A 15,788-nucleotide genomic window follows, 5' to 3' on the forward strand; every position below is an offset into this window, starting at 1 on the left:
AGCTTTTTAGTCAGCTGACATCCAGGAATATATTAAGAATCTTTCAGCAGGGATTGATATTCTCATCAGCTCAATCTTCTAATGTGCGGGCATTAGATAGTGCACTCAAGCAAAATAATTAATGCGGGTTAATTAATTAAATATACATTTAAGAGCAAGAAACATGAGCATATTAAAAGGTTTATGTCAGTCCCTCTGTGTACTGGTTGCCATCTCTTGTCCTCGACATGCTGCCACCGTTTCAAAGTAACCATGTCGGTCTGTATGGATGTCACCTTAATCAACTCAACACCTTTTTATTCTTCATTCCGTCTAAGAGCGTAACAATGGATGGAGAGCACCAATCACAATCCGCTTTTCAGAAGTCATTTTAGGGATAGATTCAATAAATGATCTGTCTTTGGATACTACATACCCCCAATAGATCTCACCATAGACTCACTCAAAGAAAATCGCACACCATAGTGTGTATATACGCGTTTGTATGCATGTGTTCATTGTGTTTTACAAGTACTACTACCGTCATTGCAGTGCTGTACAGAAGCAAAGTGGCTATACAATAAACATAGCCCCCATACACAAACACATGCACACACACACACGCATACACATATTGATGGATGTGTCATGACATCATGGTCCCCTGTCAGATAGGTAGACAAGTGCACCCACACACATGCACCCACACACATGCACACAGACACACACACACACACACACACACACACACACACCACACAAGCACAGACAAACACACACACTGGTTTAAAACAGGAAAACCCAGCCCTGTAACCTCCCCCCTCCTCAGCACAGCCAGACATGAGCTGGGGGGGGGGGGGGGGGGGGGGTGTTATCTGCAGTGGCCAGTGCAGGGCGAGGTGAGGGATTATGGGGGATTTGTGAGGTCCCTGGTTCTGCAACACACAGAAGATCAGCCCTGTTACCAGCACTTCTCTCTCTGCCAGACCCTGAGCCTCTCTCTCCCTCTCTCCCTCCCTTTCTCTCTCCCTCCTTCCCTCCTCTCTCTCTCCCTCCCTCCCTCTCTATCTCCCTCCATCCCTCCCCTCTCTCTCTCCCTCCCTCCCTCTCTCTCCTCCCTCCCTCCATCCCCCTCTCTCTCTTTGTCTCTCACCCTCTCTCTATCTCCCCCCTCTTCCTCTCTCTCCATCCCTCCCTCTCTCTCCATCCCTCCCCCTCTCTCTCTCTCTCTCTCTCTCTATCTCACCTCCAGACCCAGATGAAAGCCCCTTAAGAGCCTGCAGAGGGGGTGTCCTTGTTGGGGGACCCCGGCAGCGTAATCATATTTGCCAGCCCTGCACACAGAGGGCCTGTGAGGTGATAAAGCCCGGTCCTGTGGAACAGGGTTAGCCTCGGTGCTTTGATCACTCCACTCCTCTTTCTAACACTCGTTTCAGCCTTTCTGCAGGGGGATTTCTGTACACAGGCCTTACATCAGCGCTCTGCATGCCGCATAATGCATACACAACATATTCATACACAGCGCATATGCATGGGGCAGCCACGTAAGAAATATTATTACACGCCTGACGGCACAAGTGACAGCATATTTTTCAAAATTACGTCAAGTTTATGGGTTATTATTTAGAATGAGCTCTTTGAACCGTGTAATTATACATACTGAGTACTTCATCTGACTGCTATGTCATTTATATGCAGTGCCCATAAGTGTATTATGTCATGCTTATAAGTATGTAATTACTGTAAAGATATTGCCCCCCCCCCCACACACACGTAAAAAGGAAATAAAAACCTGAGAGAGCCCTGAACAGGGTTTGGCTGTACGGCCTGAAGTATTCACCCAAAATGAGTGAAAACCCAAACCCTGTATTGGCCTATACAATAAACACAGCCCCCATAACACATTCTCTCACAAACACAAACACTCACACCATATATACACGCTATCTTACACACACGCACACACACACACACACCATACATACACATACACACTCACACACCATACACACACACACACACACCATACATACACACACACACACACACCATACATACACATACACACACTCACACCATATACACATGCTACCTCACAGAGACACACACACACACACACTATACATACACATACACACAGACACCATACATAGACACACACACACACACACACACACACCATACATACACTCTCACACACACACACACACACACACCATACATACACACACACGCACACACACTCACACACCATACACACACACCATACACACACACACTGCATCAGCCCCTCTCTGCAGAGGCACCTCCTACGGGTCCGATTTAGACAAGAAAAGCCCAATTAACCTGAATCTAATTAACCTGCCACACTTCCTCCAGTGATCCAAATCCAAAGCTCACCCTGTTTTTTGGATCACATTCAGTCAGTTTGCATTAAAGCAGCTCATCCTGTATTAACGGAGGGCGCTGTTTCTGTTGGGTTCACACACACGCCTGGGACCAGATTTACAGAGTCCAGTTTGGATTCTCATCAGAGTCCGTGTGGCCAGCTTCTGCATCTGTTACTAGCAGTGAAAGTGCTTCATTTCACTATGGTCATTTGTCAGGTTGTTCCCATCTGAATGTCAGATGTCAATATTCCAGCAGAATTCCACTTTTTAAATTCGATATCCATACATGATAGAGGGAAATTGGGATTATTCACAATGGGAGCAGAAAATGAGAATACCATCTCCATATGCATTCCTTTATGGAGTTCCATGACCTAATAAGGTTAAAAATTCCCCTTAATATCTTAGAATTAGAACATGACTGACCTACACATGGTAGATCTGAGAGAGTCAAAGTCAGAAGTTTTGGAAATCCATTCAGTCTGAAACTGAAAATGCCGACAGGCCACCTTTATTGATAGGGAGTTCAAAATGTAGGTCTCTTATTATTTAAAATACATTTTTGGGAGGGGTTATTGAAGGGTAGGGACCTTGTGACCCTGTGGCTCTCCAGGACTAAGACTAGGGATCCCTGGTGTCTTGTTTTGTAACTCACTGTCAGTGACACGTTTCTCACCTCCGAAGACCACTGACGTGCTAATGAGTGGATCAGTTTAACTCCGCAGACATAAGGGAGTAATGACGGCCCCAGTGGGCAGGAACAGCTGCACTTCCTCTGCTCTGGCAGGGTGTCTTATTCACCCAAACGGTGGGACAGTCAAACGGAAAGTGCGCTGTCGTTTCAAAGTGGATAATTTTGCACTTTCCACTCAGATGACACCTGGATATTTTCCCTTTCCTTCATATTTTGTTCTTTTTGCCCAAAATCATATGTTTAAGCCATACTCTGTGTCACTACTTTAGTGCTTCTGCCAATCTAAGAGAGCGCAAAAAAGCACACACACTCTGACTGCATGCACACAGCTGTGCTGTGCAGCTGCATCAGTGCAACACACATGATGCGCATCAGCTGCAAGTAGTCAGCAGGGACCAGAAGACCAGCTCAGCTGTAAGCTACACAAGTACAGTCACATGCTGAAAAACTCTGACTGTGGTAGAAACTGCCATCACGAGCATTTGGTATTGGACTGTGTGGTCGATCACCCACCGAACCGGACCAGAGATGTCTCTGATGTGGTAAGTGATGTTCTGAGACTGATTAATTCAGCTGGCAGGAGGTGTGTGGAGTTATGAGGAGGTAGTAGGACATGTGAGGAGCTATGATGAGGGGTGAGGAGGTGTGAGGAGTTATGATTAGGTGTGTGGAGGTGTGAGGAGGTGATAAGAGGGGTGTGGAGCTATGAGGAGCTGTGGGGAGGTGGCAGGAGTATTAAAGAATGTGCAGTGTTCACGCGGCTGATCGATGGTGCCCATGGCAGACGCCGTGCGGTGATGCTGCGGGAGATTGGCAGTGTGATTAATCACTGCCGCTCCTGATGAAGCCGTCAGAGACGCTCCGACTCCACACACTCCCGAAAACTGCCTCTGTTTCCACACACTGACACTCTGGAAAACTGCCTATGTTTCCAAACACTGACACTCCGGAAAACTGCCTCTGTTTCCACACACTGACACTCCGGAAAACTGTCTGACTCCACACACTGACGCTTTGGAAAACTGATTCCGACTCCACACACTGATGCTTTGGAAAACTGACTCCGACTCCACACACGTCAACAGTCTCTCTGAGCCTGTGAACAGCGTCCTGTTCTGCAGGTTTATTAGTCTAACAGCTCATGAGAGCCGCAAAATAAACAGCACTGCAGGCTAAACATCCCCAACATACCCCAAGACTGTGTGCTGCTGTTCCTGCAAAAAGGGTGTGTGTGTGTGTGTGTGTGTGAGAGAGTGAGTGTGTGTGAGTATGTGTGAGTAAATGTGTGTGTGTGTGTGTGTGTGTTTATTCAATTAAACAAGGCCTTACTGCTGACGGTCTTATCAGCACCAATAGATACCAGAGTTGCTTTTCTTGTTGTTGTTTCTGTCTTCCCCCTGGAAGCATTGCACACAACCTCTTCCATTTGGTTGTTCAGGAAAAAAAAGACAAAAGAAACTGAATATGCCTATACACCCCATGGCAGCAGTTATTCTTTTCACGCTTCGATAAAAACCACAAGTGTATATATCGTGCAGCCCTAATGAACACAGACATTAAACTGAATTTATCAGTCTCCCCATGTACCTCAGACCCCCACTGTATGAGCAGAGACCAGCACAGGGGCTTATTTCAGCCTCTTCAGTCTCTAACACCCACACAGAGTCATGACTGAAGCTTGGCCTGTGTGTCTCTGTGTGTGTGTCTGTGTGTGTCTATGTGTGTGGATCTGCATATATCTCTGTGTGTGTCTCTGTGTGTGTGGATCTGCATATATCTCTGTGTGTGTCTCTGAATGTGTCTCTGCGTGTGTCTCTGTGTGTGTCTCTGAGTGTGTCTCTGTGTGTGTCTCTGAGTGTGTCTCTGTGTGTCTCTGTGTGTGTCTCTGTGTGTGTCTCTGTGTGTGTCTCTGTGTGTGTCTCTGAGTGTGTCTCTGTGTGTCTCTGTGTGTGTCTCTGTGTGGATCTGTGTGTGTGTCTCTGAGTGTGTCTCTGTGTGTGTCTCTGAGTGTGTCTCTGTGTGTCTCTGTGTGTGTCTCTGTGTGTGGATCTGTGTGTGTCTGTGTGTGTCTCTGAGTGTGTCTCTGAATGTGTCTATGTGTGTCTGTGTGTGTCTCTGTGTGTGTCTGTGTGTGTCTCTGTGTGTGTCTCTGAGTGTGTCTCTGTGTGTGTCTCTGTGTGTGTCTCTGAGTGTGTCTCTGAGTGTGTCTCTGTGTGTCTCTGTGTGTCTCTGTGTGTGTCTATGTGTGTGTCTCTGAGTGTGTATCTGAGTGTGTCTCTGTGTGTGTCTCTGTGTGTGTCTGTGTGTGTCTCTGTGTGTGTCTCTGAGTGTGTCTCTGTGTGTGTCTCTGTGTGTGTCTCTGAGTGTGTCTCTGAGTGTGTCTCTGTGTGTCTGTGTGTGTCTGTGTGTCTGTGTGTGTCTCTGTGTGTGTCTCTGTGTGTGTCTGTGTGTGTCTCTGTGTGTCTCTGTGTGTGTCTCTGTGTGTGTCTGTGTGTGTCTCTGTGTGTGTCTCTGTGTGTCTCTGTGTGTGTCTCTGTGTGTGTCTCTGAGTGTGTCTCTGAGTGTGTCTCCGTGTGTCTGTGTGTGTCTCTGTGTGTGTCTCTGAGTGTGTCTCTGAGTGTGTCTCTGAGTGTGTCTCCGTGTGTCTGTGTGTGTCTCTGTGTGTGTCTCTGTGTGTGGATCTGTCCCACTGCAATGGTCAGGCCCAAGGGCAGAGATGGCTGCAGGACTCAGAACAGACGAGGAATAGGTCAGAGCAAATGATACCACTGACAAAGTCATAGAGAGGAGGAGGATGAGGTGGAGGTGGAGGTGGACCACATTTCAATACCAGCATACTGAACCATGAGTTTGGTAACAATTTAAAGGAAATGGTAAGTCAAACAGCCTACACTGTCACAGCCAGTAACCACAACATATTGCAGGCATAACACTGACAAGTTATGTAACAAACTTTCAATATGAATGCATTCAGAATTATCACTGCACACGCTATGCCAGTGTTATAATATCAGTCATCAGTTAAAATTATAATATGGTAGGCATCATGTGATGCTTTTGACAGCATGGACACATACTATATAGAGTTCAAATAAAACTCTCTATTGGCAGGGCCCAGGCAAAACTTTATGCCATGATCCAATAATAAGAGCAGTACAGTCTCTAAAACAAAACACAAATCAATGACACGCATTGATCAACTCATTTAACAAGTCTATGAAGATAGTCCCAAGACATTCAATACTTGCATACCTGTATATAGGACAGTGTGCATCTAAATGAGCTAATTTAATGATTGTGCACACCTTTGCTCTGGCTACAATCAGTGCAATAGGAAAGCAGGTTTACCGTTACAGCCACTTGGCTCTGGCTACAATCAGTGCAATAGGAAAGCAAGGTTACAGTTACAGCCATCTTGGATCTGGCTACCATCAGTGCAATAGGAACGCAGGTTTACAGTAACAACCATCTTGGCTCTTGATGCAGTCAGTGTAATAGGAAAGCAGGTTTATAGTTACAGCCATCTTGGCTATTGCTGCAATCAGTGCAATAGGAAAGCAGGATTACAGTTGCTGCCATCTTGGTTCTTGCCGCAATCAGTGCAATAGGAAAGCAGGGTTGCTGTTGCAGCCATTTTGGCTCTGGCTGCAGGCTTACAGCAGCAGCCATCATTACTCACATACATATATGAGCTCCACATTTAGGGATTCGACAGAGGCTCTTATTTAGAGTGCTTTACATATTGCCCATGTTCAAGGGTACAATGGCTGTGTCCACCTGGGAATGAAACCTGCAAGTCCTGAACTACGGTTCCCCACCCATTATACCATAATGCCACCTCAACCCTGCCCAGGTACCATAGACCTCACCTTACAGCACACTCATTCACCATTCAAGGACTTTGTCTGTGGTACAGTGTGTGCACAAACCAGAGGAAGAACAGCTGGGTATATGATGAGATATATGAGGCTCCGGGTGTTCTGTTTGTGCCTTCTGAGATCAATCAGACGAGGCACACAGGCCACATTCTACAGCAAGTTTAGCCAGTGTAACTACAATAAGATCAGTGCAGCTGTTGGGCCCTTGAGCAAATTGCTCCAGGGGGGATTGTCTTCTGCTTAGTCTATTTAACTGTAAGTACCTTTGGATAAACGCACCATCTAAATAGCAAATCAAATAAACAACATTTTTAAAAACTCAAATCACCAGAATTGTTTAAGATGTGTATAAAAAACAATGGTGCGTTTAAGGACAAAATGGCCACCTAATGCAGCTTGTCTGACAGTCGGAGTCGTTGGATACCTACCCCTGTTAAAGGCAGCTGAGTGAGACTGCTGATGAGGTCACTAGGTCACATGGTCACTGGGTCACAGAGGTAGCAGTGTTGGCAGGAGGGGGAGACAGGGGGTTCACTCAATCCAGTCCGGGGCACATTCTGGTAGGAAAAGTCGTGTCGTACAGGACATCAGCAGGAACAGCCGTGTCATACAGGACATCAGTAGTAACAGCCGTGTCGTACAGGACCTCAGCAGAAAGAGCCGTGTCGTACAGGACATCAGCAGTAACAGCCACGTCGTACAGGACATCAGCAGGAACAGCCGTGTCATACAGGACATCAGTAGTAACAGCCGTGTCGTACAGGACATCAGCAGGAACAGCCGTGTCATAAAGGACATCAGCAGTAACAGCCATGTCATACAGGACATCAGCAGTAAGCGCCATGTCATACAGGACATCAGCAGTAAGAGCCGTGTCGTACAGGACATCAGCAGTAAGAGCCGTGTCGTACAGGACATCAGCAGTAAGAGGAGGCAGAAAGTCGTGGGGCTGACATGCAAGCTTGTGGAGAAAGGATCAGAGTGTTTGTCTGATTCAGCCTTTTACTCGCCGGTGGTCACTGCCCAGGTCGGTGGCCAGTTTCCACAGTAACAGAGCATGTGTGAGCAGGGAAAAACAGTGCCAGGGAGGGGGCACCTGGCTCCAGACTGGGGCGGAGGAAGTGAGTTAATTTGTTATTTATCAGATGCTTTTATCAAAAGCAACTTACATTTGATTAGAATAAGCAGGGGCCAATTCCCCCTGGAGTAATGCGTGGTTAAGGACCTTGCCCAAGACCCCGAAAGCTGTACTGATTTTCTTGTGGCTATACCGGGGCTGGCGGCACGGATGGTGCAGTGGGTAGCACTGCCGCCTCACAGCAAGGAGGTCCTGGGTTCGAATCCCCGTCGGCCGGGGCCTCTCTGTGTGGAGTTTGCATGTTCTCCCTGTGTCTGCGTGGGTTTCCTCCGGGTACTCCGGTTTCCTCCCACAGTCCAAAGACATGCACGTTAGGCTGATTGGAGAGTCTAAATTGCCCGTAGGTATGAGTGTGTGAGTGAATGGTGTGTGTGCCCTGCGATAGACTGGCGACCTGTCCAGGGTGTATTCCTGCCTTTCGCCCAATGTATGCTGGGATAGGCTCCAGCACCCCTGCGACCCTGATCAGGATAAGCGGGTTCAGATAATGGATGGATGGATGGATATACCGGGGCTAAACCACCAAACTTCCAGGTCCCAGTCATGTACCTTAGCCACTAGGCTACAGTCTGGCCAGTGAGTTAGACCAGACCAGTGTGCACATCTGGCCAACGTCTGAACCTACAGACACGTACAGGGCACGAATATCAGGAACAGATTTCATTACAATTTTGGCCAAAAAAATAGTTTGGCCAGCTGCTTTTGCTGTGGAGCTTGCCAAGTTTGCAAGCGTTGGTAAAGATAAAACTACAACATTTGTTCGAGAGACAGATTTAAGGACAAATGCTTGAAATCAAGCCATAGCCTGCCATACGAAAGCTTGTCCAGTTTCATCAGCGTAAATGTACAGTATGTATCCTGTACACATCGTTTAAATGTGGCACAAATAAAAATCGCTTCAGACAGTTCATCAAATCGGCTGTGACACTGATTTTACAGAAAATTAATGAAACAATTACAGCCCATAACTTAATTAGAGTTTGTTGAAGAAACGGAGGGCTCTATTAATCTACTGATGTGTTAACGCAGTCAATAACAAAGGTAATTTCATTCACATTTTATCCTGCGCCAAAGATGGCCACTGAAAAAACATGCACAAATATGCACGCGTGCACAGAGAAAGGGACAGAGATAATTGGTTGATAATTAATTTCCTCATTTGGCTCCACCATCTGGACGGAAGCAGTCCTTCGGACCCTTTTGTGTATTCCAAAGCCAGTTCTCTGTGATTGTCGCATGTATAAACTGTCAGCCCCAAACAAATGTAAAAAGAAATGAGAGTAATTTGGGGAAAGTCACAGCACCTCTTAAAGGAGATTTGCGGAACACGTTGGAGAGCGTTCAGTATGAGAGCGATTTTTGGCTTTATAGCTTTATAAGTGTAGTCTCCCTGGGAGAGAGACGGCTCAATGTTATTTCAGCAGATTTCAGTTCCAGCATATCACGCCAACTAAACGCAGCTGAGAAATGTAATGGCGGGGTTTGGATGATAGTCCGGAGAGGGTTTTACATCCTGCTTGATGGCCGGTTTGGAAAAACGCAGCATGTCTTATGACAAAGCGGCAGGTGTCTGAAGCCTTAAATAAGAAGGGATAATCCCAAAACGCCTGCAGAAGAGATGTCCCACTGAGGACACCGTAGAGAGAACTTACCTGCTTTCCCGGCAACAGGTCTTCCTGCAGGACGTGTGCCATAACGGGGTGAGTTCCTCTCCAATGGACATGATGAATCTCCACAGATGGCAGACAGGGCGTAATGGAAACCGGATATAACCGGATATAACAGAAAGCCTCTGTAATGAATCACTGCGGTGTAGTGCAATGGCCATTCTCATAATGAACACAGTCGCAATCGAAGAACTGGGCTTTTTAATAATGGATTCTTAGAGGCTCTCAACACTTAAATATGGACAGCACTCGCATGACCAGGTAAAGAAACAGGTGGAGACTAACACAATAGATAGTAAGTACGGCCAATGTGGAGAGGGAGATAATAACTTAATAAATGCTAAGTACAGTCAAGCTATAAGTAGACACTAACACAATAAACAGCAAGTTCAGCCAAGCCATAAGAACTAGACCCTGACATAAACGGTAAGTTCAGCCAAGCTGTAAGAAGTAGACACTAACACAATAAACGGTAAGTACAGCCAAGCTGTATGAAGTAGAGAAAAACACAATAAACGGTAAGTACAGCCATGATTAACAGGTAGAGACTAGCGTAATGTTGTATCAGATTTTGCCTATGTGAGCATCTGGGAGATAAAATGTCCATATTCCTGTGCCATATGCAGTTGTCCCTTGACCATAATAGCTTTAAACCCTGTTCTGAATAAAAATTTGATGAATAAATAAATAAATAAATATATCAGCACAAAACAAACGCGAGATGCCTGTCCTCTTTTCTATAAAAGGCATAGCTGTATAAAGACCTAAGAATGTAGTGTCAGCCATTTTGAACCTGGAACCAAACAAGGCATATTCTCTATTCACACTCCACTGCCTTATGAGCTGCTTTATCTACCCTAGTGGAGCGAGTTCACTTTAATGACTATCTTACACTTCACTGAAAAAAATAAATCACCACTGATTATTATTATCGATGCAGTCGAACATTATTTAATAAAAGTTAATATTTTTACATGGGAGACCAGGGTTTTACCAAGGTTATGAATAATTGTATTATAAGGCATTTTTGCAACCAGGCAACATTGAGAAAAACACATTTTAAACATTTCCAAATGTTTGTTTAAACTTTCTGTTATTAATGTTTGTTATAATACAGATGTGTCTTATTGAAGCTCATCCTTTAGAGCACCCCTCTGTTTTATTTATCAGCTGCCACCAGGGGGAGCTCTCCTGTACTGTAAGCAGTAGCCCTGCAGATTATGAGTCAGCTGTGTACAGTAATGTATACATCTCTGCAGTGAACCTGGTCAGGCAGCATAAGCCCAGATCTGACCAGATCCTCTCTCCTGTTGTGTTAAACATAACACAAAACAACATAACAAAACATAACATAATAATGAGGAGAACAGGCTACTGAACTGACCTTTTCCCTTCCACTAAAGTGTACCTACTGCTTAGTTTACCTGAAAGCTACTGTAGATAGTATCTAGCACTGTATCAAACCTGATCTAGAGAACCCCCTAACTTTCTGCCTCCATTACATGTCACTGACCACTATGTCAGAAGAAATACTTCCTAATGTCTGTGGAATTTATCCTCTTTAATTTCAGTGTGGCCTCCATTCAGTCAAACTCAAAAGCAGTCCTGCGCTAGCCCTGCTTCCGAACACTGCTTAAAGGTAAGATTTGTCTGTTAAAACATTGTTAAAACAGTGTCAGAACACTGATTCAGATCCTGCTTCAGAACACTGATTCAAATCCTGCTTCAGAACATTTATTCAAATCCTCCTTCAGAACACTAATTCACATTGTGCTTCAGAATGCTGTTTCAGATCCTGATTCAAATCCTGCTTCAGAACACTGATTCAGATCCTGCTTCAGAACACTGATTCAGTTCCTGCTTCAGAACACTGATGCAAATAAACAAAAACAATCATACTCTGATTCATCGTATACTGTCTAAATAACTAAAATAATTACAAATAATAAAAATCACTGAAAATACTACTGTACTACTACTACTACTACTACTACTACTACTACTACTACTACTACTTTCCATTACAACAATAATAATAATAATAGTAATAATAAGATTGCACAGTGACAGGCAGGCTGAAATTCCTCTGGGGGAGATGAATATGAAGATGCACATTTCCAATAACACATTTGAACACATTTTAATTTTCATTGTGAAGGCCCTGGGCAGGTAGGGTAATGAGCTGTAACAGAACGGGGACAGTGGGGAGGCTCACACAGACCCCAGAGAGAGGAGTGCCATCTAGTAATCACGGCCTGATGAGCACAGGGCTTTCTGTTTGCTAAAACACTCCCAAAAAACGTAGGACTTTAAATATTAATATTACCCTTGTTATTATTAATCCCGGCTTTCATCAGAATGTGATACAGGAGAGTGTGATGTGTACAGATGGCAGCCAGCCTGGTCTTACAGTGAGCAGTGTATCTGATTCCAACAGAGACAGGGCTCATCTCTCCAGCTCTCACTCATAGCTGCTCATTGCGAATAATTTCCCATCCAAGTCCATTCTACACCAGCACACAGGTAATGTCCTAGATCACTCAGCCCATGGCTTCATGCATACACTTAATTTTAGTCTAAACTTTCTTTTCTGGAATTTAATTCAATAGCTTCAATTGTGTACACACACACAAACACACAACGCGGCAAATCGAACAGAGATTTGCGGTTTCCTGTTAATGAAACACAGCCAATACAGCCAATCACAGCTTACAGAAGCACCAGTCACATGTTTATCTAAAGCTATGATTCTGTTCTGCACACCATGTTCAGCACATCAATCAAATGACTGAACAGCTGAACCAATGTTTTCCTTAATATCCAGTGTGTCCTTCAAACCAAAATGACTGTACACAGGGACCTGGATTCAGTCTATTTGTCCTGAACTGAATAAATGCAAGCGTAACCTCTTTATCTTTCAGTTTGCCAAGATTAATTTGGTCCTGGTGGGCCTTATCAAAATGGTGCTGGTGAAGAAAGCAGCAGTTGCAACCCTGGAGAAGGAGAAACTTGAATGTCCTGGGACATGACATGATCGATCACACAATCTCATCCAAACCAAGGAAGTGAACGCGTCAGTGGCTCAACATCATTTCCTCATCATATTTCAATCTCATATTCTTATGCTCTTTTGTAGCTGGTCCCGTGTTTACTCAAATTGGTTGTTCTTGTTTTCTGGTTCCAGTGTGTAGCGCAGCGTGTAAATCTGTTAGTAAATGGAGCTTCACAAAATGGAGCTGGTTACATGACCGGGGAAATAAAGAAGCTGTAAAAAATGAGAGTATATTGTAATTATCTGTAATGTCAGCTCATGTAATCAGACTTCCCATAAAGATCTCCCTCCTTACAGAGCAGAGTACCTGAGTCACTGTTTATTTATATTAATGAAGTGGAAAGCTGTGTAATCTATATTATTCAAAAGAACACTCCACCATTAAACCGTCTGCTATAGGCAACACGATGCACATAAGATAACAGGCCTTCCCCTGGTAAATTCATCTCTGAAGCCACTGAAGTCTGTTATTGAAACAGAAGAAAAAGCAGATCTGAGAAGGAGACAAGGAAGAGCGCACTCTGCATTAACCCAGATCTCAGACTGGAATGTGCTAAATGTTCAATCAGCCACGCGACTTGAGCTACGTTGCTTTTACGCTGCGTCGCTTGGCTATCAGCTGCCCTTTCGCTAGACTTGCGCCGTTCTGAGCGACTCAACAGCACAAACCTGCACACCTGTACGCGGAAGACATTTCGAGTGAATAAACTCAATTATGTGGTGCATTACGGGGCCCCATTATGGGAGATTACTGGGGAGACGAGCAGCAGCTCTGTCACAGGTCACAGGGGGGAATAAGCACTGGCAGTCCTGATGTATGGCACTCGCAGTCCCGCTCCTGCAATATTGGATACCTTTCAAACCTGATGTAGCTGCTTCAAGAGCCGCATGAGGCCATGATCTCATAAAACTTTCTTCTGCTTTAGAACAGCCCAGCTCTCCAGACAGACACATGAGCCAGGCAGCACATCTGATGGCTCAACTTGATAAAAAAATAAGAAAAAGAAAGTTTAGTGAGACTTTGGGAGAGACAGAGATGACTGATGCCTGAACTTGCCCCGGCGCTGGAGCGATCAGGAGACTCGTCTGAATGAGATCGTCTACTCCTCCTGGTAAAGTGTGATCGTGAGATCGTCTCGTATTCACGTCTCTAATCAGGATTGATAATTCAGCTGTGTGAGAACAGGAGCAGGGGAACACCAGCTCTTTCATTCTGATTAGATTAGTTTAGCAAAATTAATTTAGACGATAATATTAATCAGGTTACGATTACCCCATTTAGCATTCTGAGCGTACGTCTGTTTGGATGATAGGAAGCTGAAAACTTTGCTGTTCTTCTTTACCCCCCCTCGTTTCTCCTGCTGAACTCCCAGAGATAAAAGGGTGAAAAACGCAGGCGATCACAACGGTGCGATCTCCAGCTCCATTAACCGCGGGGTGAAACGTAACAGCGATGAGAGCGGAATAAAAACTGGAATAAAAATCTGCGCTGCCAAGAAATTAACCGCCCCCCCCCATCCCACCCAGCCTCCATTTTATGCCCTTGTCTAAAGCCCCAGCAGGTCCTCGATACCCTGGCACATCGTTTACACAAAACCACTGCAGTCACCTTCCCCTCCCGAAACCCCAAACAGATCAGGGCATCCCCAAAGATAATGCACCAATTAAAGGAGCCCCTCAACCCCTGACCTCAATCTTTCTAAAACAGCCAGCATATGAGACTGAACTCTTCAACATTCTCCCATGATGCACTATGGTCCTGCTTATTTAGAAATGCATATTTATTTATATTCTGAACAGCCCATCAAATATTAATTTGTTTATTTTCTGGTACACGTTTCTGCGGCAAAGTGCTTCCCCGGATTCTCGAGTGTTTTTCCTGCAGTGTGCTTGGCAGAACATAAACACTCTGCACACACACACACACACACACACACACACACACACACACACAAACACGCACGTATACTGTAATGTTCTGCCCAGCACCTGTGTGCGACGCTGACCCAGCAGGGTAATCAGGCACAGCTAACTGAGCACCACTGGCATCTACTGACCCAGCTACCCTGATCAAATCACCCTCACACAGACCCTACATACATGTACACACACACACACACACATACATCACAAACGCAGACACATATGTACCCACACATACATACACCACAAGCACAGGCACATATGGACCCACACACAGACACAAGCACATATACACCCACAAACACACACACACACACACACACACACACACACACACAAAGGCACATACAGTATCTACACAGATATGCCATACACAGCCAGTATGACATACTCAAGCAAGCAGGCAGACACATGCTGTTAATAATGTTACATACATACTGTGCAATATGCACACACACTTCTACTCAAGCTGCTTCCAGAGAAGAATGATGGAACATACAGGGGGGAGACTCGGCAGAAACAAAATGGCAGCAGTTTCCCTTCCACTCAGCCAAATGGCAGCAGTGTTTTCTCTGTGTCTGCCCAGCTTTAGAGCTGTGTTTCTGGGTACTGGCCGCGCCCTGACTGTGAGACCAGCCAGGGATTAAAGTACAGAGAGGCATCTGCAGTTGCCAGACCTTGGAGAGGACACACACCCGCACGCATGCACACACACGCACACACTCTCTCACACACACAAGCACACACATACACATGCACACACGTACAAATACATCCAAAATCACGACATCAACCACAGGGCAACTGCACCGCTCCACGTAGAGCGTAGCATTGGGTTTACAGGCCCAAAGTCAATCCAACGGCAGAAATAATAAAAAAGTAAATAATGCACTGTGTACACTGTCCTACACTTTTGGGTCATGAATTGTGAAGAATGTTTTTCTCTCATTCCTGCGAACCATGTTTGTTCTCTCTCCTCGGGGTGTGTGTTCAGCACGTACGTGTAGCCAGCCCCCTAATTCGGCTCTGTGAACCCTGCGCCAGCGCTCGCAATAAGAGTTCTTTCT

At 45.3% G+C, this 15,788-nt stretch overlaps 1 protein-coding gene across 5 annotated transcripts in view; it reads right to left on the minus strand.

Annotated features, from left to right (window-relative positions):
* Nucleotides 1–15,788, minus strand: part of lingo2b (leucine rich repeat and Ig domain containing 2b) — a 275,604-nt gene that overhangs the window by 81,280 nt on the left and 178,536 nt on the right. Inside the window, exon 1 of one of the 5 annotated variants that reach the window (XM_061245869.1) lies at nt 7,370–7,477. The exons of the other annotated variants lie outside the window; for them this stretch is intronic. The gene's annotated coding sequence lies outside the window, so the exon portion shown is untranslated. Of the gene's footprint in view, nt 1–7,369; nt 7,478–15,788 lie in introns of those variants that run through there. 5 annotated transcript variants of the gene reach the window in all.

This window comes from Conger conger, chromosome 6 (assembly GCF_963514075.1).
Source record: "Conger conger chromosome 6, fConCon1.1, whole genome shotgun sequence".
In the NCBI taxonomy this organism is placed as follows: domain Eukaryota; kingdom Metazoa; phylum Chordata; class Actinopteri; order Anguilliformes; family Congridae; genus Conger; species Conger conger.